The sequence below is a fragment of the Sprattus sprattus genome, assembly GCF_963457725.1.
Source record: "Sprattus sprattus genome assembly, chromosome: 19".
Classification (NCBI taxonomy): domain Eukaryota; kingdom Metazoa; phylum Chordata; class Actinopteri; order Clupeiformes; family Clupeidae; genus Sprattus; species Sprattus sprattus.
The window spans coordinates 4,357,941-4,363,959 of NC_137917.1; positions in this window are offsets into that span (position 1 = coordinate 4,357,941).

Below are 6,019 nucleotides of genomic sequence, written 5' to 3' on the forward strand. Positions count from 1 at the left end.
TAGGACTGTAATACCTCCTCAATAATCTGACCCCCCACCCTGACTGGCCCAAGGCTGACCAGTAGACCCAACATTGGTAGGGATGGGATTACACTAAATGTTTCATTGACTAGTGTAGGGTGACCGTGTCCCAACCAGTGACAGTAGGGCAAAGATAGAAGTACACACACACAAACACAGAAACAGAGAGAGAGAGGGGGAGAGAGAGAGGGGGAGAGGGAGAGGGCTATAGGAAGATAGGGAACGAGAGAGAGAAGGGGAGAGAGAAGGAGAGAGAGGCATATGGGATTTCTGAGATTGATGTTCTGCAGCCATATCTGTATTTTTGTGTGTGATAGTATTTACATATGAAATATAACATGTTATGATATTTTATATAATTTTATGTGCTTATTTTACATGCTTGCATGGGTATTTTATTTTACGTTTGCATTTCTGTTGAACACTGGCACTTTTGCCACAGGCGTCATGTGTGTTCACAGTAGCAACACAATGAATATAAAATACTAATAAAAGTAAAACATTACACAGAGATATCATCACCTGAGATGGTGAAGATCTCTGTACAAGCTCTCTTTTCACTTCAGCCATGGTAAAACACTCCAAATCCATAGACTTTCTCTAGATCAACATTTTCTTCCCCCCTGTGTGAGAAACCTCAGCAAAAACACTTGAAAAGGAATGAGAGAACTGTCTCAGCATTTCTCAACACATTTTCCACATTCTTTCACTCAAGCGCCCGAACTTCACACAGCCGTTTATTTTCAGGGTCATGATTATACTTCAGGGACAGCAGAGAGGATGATAATTGCAGTCTTAGTTTTAGCATGTTGTGCTTTGCGGTGCCACAGATTAGAAGACTTCACTAGATGCCAGAAATTCAGCTCAACAGAGTAACACAATCTTGTCTGAGCTGCCATGTATAACTGTTGCAAATCTCCTTTAAAGATTTGTGAAAAAATGTAACTCTAGCAACAGCCTGTACTGTTACTGACCGCATAGCTGCGGACATTTTTACAACAGAAAGCTTTCTTTCTTTTTTTTCAGACAGAAGGGGAAGTTTTTCTTGCAGACATGGAAGTGGTGCACTGCCCATCAGGGTGAGGGGGGCTTTGTTTGGCCGCAGCTTCTACTTTTCTGACGAGTCAGCCCACACCGCAGGGGACTGAGGGATGTGGAGCTCTCTGGGGTAGCTGTCTGGGGCTGCACAACTCTGAGGTGAGGGTTTGACTGCAAGGCCAGTTTTATTCTGCCTACAACTCCACAGAGAGTCTGATTCTGTTGGTTAGAAAGCTGGAATGCAATAGTATTTCCCTGTAACATCATTCAGAGACAGACTCAGAATTTTAAATAATTATATTTACATGGCCAAAAACACCATAAACCAATAACAAACACAGAAAGAAATCTCTTTCAGCTGTCAGATACACTTCTCCTCTGCCATTTCCCCTCATCAATATCTGGGCAGTATTTCTTTGCCAAGTACAGGGAGATGCCATGCACAGTTGTGAGGACTGTTCTGGAAGATTCGACTGCAAACTTCATCTAACATTGACACAACTTGTTACACTGCTATTACACGTCTCTGAGCGTACTCCTTCACCATAAAAGGGCATTTACACAGCGTTGGGCCATCATCAGGTGCCTTTGGGTGACACTTCCTCTTCTCACTCACGTCTTTTTGAGATGACTCGTGACGGAGACACATCAATATCACCGTGACAACTTAATCACTGCATGCTATTTCTGGTGCCCCGTCCACTTACGTCATAACAAGGTCAATTTGGGGTCGATGAGACCCATGGGGCCTGTATCTGCAGCATTAACTGTTGACTATTTTTGTTCAGACGGGGCTATGACCTCAACCAGCTTATTGAGTTATAATACTGCCATGAAGATATATATAGACTGTTTTATTAACCAACGTTAAAGCACAGACCACTGCAACCAGTCTTTATTAAACAGGTTGTTCAAGGCTTTAAAATAATGAAACTAAATTATAACTTATGTGAAGACCTAAATGTGAAACTGCACAATAAAACATTTGATGTTGCACATTAAAGCAGTCCACTGGGTCTGAACTGCATTTATGTAAACATGTCATCATAGTCCTTCATCTCATAAGGGCCACTTATAAATGCTTTACTCTGCCATTTATTATTCATATATCATTTATCCCAAAATAGCATCATTCTAATTCCATTTAAGTATCTGCTGTGGTTTGTTTTTTGCTGATACTGGACTATTAGCAAGCTTCATCAATTGTCCCTTTATCTGTGGAGTCAGACGAACTGAAAGGGTTCATAAATATGACTTATAGTGGTCTGACTCTGTGCTCACCCAAGGTCATCTGCCCCTCTAATAGAGCTGGTATGAACACAATGACAGTGGGGTTACCGTGGGCCAATGATCAGGATCAGGTCCACCATGCTTGGCTGGGAATGAAATTCCACAACAGTGTCTATTACCCCAGCTCTGTTAGTGTTGCAATATAACTTAAACACTGATGGAATTTTGGCCTGAGTTATGACACAGACAGCTTTTAAAAGACTGAGGGGATTTGTGTTGTTTATCTAAAAAAAAAAATGCAAATTTGGAAACAACATGCTTTCTGAGTATCAATGTCTAGCGGGAGGCATTTACCCCATGACCTATATATGCTTTCCAGCTGTTGCATAACAAAATTAAAGCGTTGTTGGGCCTTGGATCATCTTCTGTTCTATGTCTGTCTCATGCTTGCTTCAAGATTAGCGCGAATGAAAGACCCGTGGCTGATCTCAGCCATCAATCCGATTTCAAATCTGAGAATCTTTGCAACATCCATCTCCAAACTCACTAACGGATTTACTTAGGGGGGTCAAGGGGTTAGACATGACGTGCTCCTTATTCCCTGCATTGCCTTCTGCCCAGGCCAATGACAAGCTTGGGGAAATGAGAGGTCTGAGGTCTCAGCCTATAATCTGCATGTATCAGCAGCACCCTGGCCCTCCAAATCCTTTATAAGGACCCCCCCCCCCCCCTCCAATGTCACCCCCCCACCCCTCACAAACCCTCCCCAAACCAGCCCCCATCTTTCCCAGATTCTGTCTGTTCGCGTCCCAGTGCCCTATATTGCAGGATAAACCCAACCAACCATCTGCATCCCCGACGACCCCCTCAAAAGTCCCCTGGTCTGGGCCATAATCTGCCCTCTAATCCACCAAACGGTATCCAGTGGTTGTTACGAGTTGGGGGGGGGACCTCTGAATCTATAACCAAGCCGAGCATCAGTTTTGATGCTCCTGCCCTATGAACCCATAAGTGTGACAGTGTGATTTACACTGGGAAGCCTGGATGAGCTCATGGTCATTTCATGCCAGCAGATGCATCTGAAAAGACCTCAGTAGAATGTTCCATTATGATTAATGTCCCGTTTCTCTGCAACTTGTCAGGATGAAATTCCTTAACAAACTGAGGTATTCATTTATTTTCTGTGTAGCCCCCCTGGACTTAAAAAAAGCCATACTTCAATCCTCTTACCATTGAGGATTTGATCTGAGTACAATGTCCTCTGAGACAGAAAATATTTTGAATATCAATCAACTCTGTGAGCGGATATTGAAAACATAAAATGGTGGAATACCATTGTGGGAAAGTGACAAGCTGGTTAACCACTGACCTTATGTCTTAAGCAATATGTTGATTTATATTGTAAAATGCTAGTGTTGTGTATCGCAGCTATCATTCATATACTATACTAGCTATTTATTATACATTTGATGATCTAACACAGGTTCATATGATATCTTATTTGGATGAACAAAAGTGTTTTACATGTCCAAATCATCACAGTGGGCCAACTATTTGATTTGTTATCATTGTAATTGGGGGAGTCCATAGTGTTTGAATAAAATGTATCAGGCAATCAGGCAGTGAGGAGCCTTCTCAATGGGACTCAAGATAAACTCCCACCCACACCACATTCAGACACCGTCACCTAGCAGCCTACACACAGAGCAACAGGCTACAGCTGATGACCAGCCTGGCTGAGGAGTTGTTTGGACCTATTAATAGGAATGACCTTCTCTCCTACAGCAAGAGGATTGTGAGGAGGGAACGTCTCTGAAGAGCTGGAGTTGTCTCGTCGGCCGAGGCTCATCTGAGGATGCTGGAAGCAGTGGGTGGCAGAGAGAGAGAGAGAAAATGGCTGCAGGGTGGATGGAGCCAGACTGGGGGGTACAGAGAGAGTGACCTGTTATCACACTTGTCAGGAGTGAGGAAACGATGGTAATAATGGCTGCTTGGCAAGAATAGACGCGGACATAAACAGATTGACTAACTCAATACACTTAAAGTTCAGTCAGCTTCAATCTTCAATGTGCAGATAATGTATCCATTCATCCAAAAAACACTAATATGGACCTGTTGGTGACTAAAATGGAAGGTCTCCAGCTATTCGTGGTTGTCATGTCTTTCGTTTAAACAAATCTAGTTCATACTCTTTCATCCAAACACAGAATACAACCTCTGGTTATTTTCTTTCAAGTACACTGTCTTTGAACAGCATCCATATTGAAATGCAGAGAAGCTCAATTGTTGTGTTAAATGCCCTATTGAATCAACATGAGTGAGGGAAGGGGGGCGGGGGCAAATGAGTATAATTAGAGGATCCCACGCATGTCTCTCAGACTTTCCCTAAGTAGACATTTTGTCACCTTCACTCTCTCTTGCCGCAGGGGAAAGTGACTTCAGGTCCCTTGTTTTCTGTAACGACTGACTGGGCCTGTGCAATGCATGTAAGGTCGGTCTCTGTAAGCTGATTGCCGTTATGGTTGCGCAAGAGCCTCATTGGAACTGGGACAGTGGTGCTTCTTAATTCAGAGGCTGGGCTGGATTAGCGGGTGTCATGCCACTGTTTCAACTCTGCTGTTATTACTCCAGCTTTTCCCACTCCTCCTGAAAGCTACCACTTTCATGAATGAGTTAACCTTATCTTTTCCTGGAGGAGGGATGGGAAGAAGAGGGGCAGAGAGAGAGAGAGTGAAGCAGAAAGACAGAAAGACAGTGACATAAACAGAGGCTCACAGAAGTGTTCATTGATCACAGAATTAAATCAACTTCTCCACATACATGCTAAAAATCACAAGATGTGCTCTATGTGTTATGTAAAATGCATAAATTCTGCCTGTACAAATAAAGGTATGAGAGAGTGAGAAAATCCATATCAAGTGTCTATTTCGATTGAGGTTAGACCTTCAGTACTTTAACACTGGATTCAAGCACCCTAAACCATGACATAGCCAATCACATTAACCCCTCTGCCCCCCTCCTGCTTCCCTCAGACCCCTAATCCTCCTCAATAACAACCAGCAGTGGCACAGAGCTGGGAGCAGAGTCTGAGAGGGTGTCCGCCACCCCAAATGTTCCCAAATCAGAGTTATGTGCAACTGGCCCAGACACAAGCAGTTAAGTCCTTTTTTTGATAACCAATAATAATAGTCGAGTTCTGTGTTGACAAAAACAAAGGCTGGTAAGAGTTATGTAGTAACATAGAAAGGACTATGGTGAATTTCATTATGAGACATTTACTTTAATCAGTGATGTTCGTGTTTTCCTAGGCTGTAGATGGGTCATAAAAGCCTATATGATCTGTGGAGACAAGGCAGTATGTCACTCTTATTAGGTGTAGGATTCCAGTTTTTTTGATAAGCCAATAACCCAAAGGAGTGCCTACGATTGATTTGTGGTATATGTTAGAGTGATATTAAAAAGACGATGACTCTTTGGTGACATGAAACAAGACATAAAGGTTGCGTTAATAAACTGAAAAAAATGTGGTATACGCCTAGATGGAATGTGTTTATGGCTGCGAAGAATAAAATCTGTTCTTTGTTTCAAGCTGCTTATGTCCACAACTACACAGCCACTTCTCTCCGAAATGACATCATCCAGGGTTTCAGCCATAGGTGGAGCTGTGGAGTGACAAAGCGGGGTTACCCCGATTGCAAGTTGTTCAGTTCTTCAGTGTCACAACGGGAAC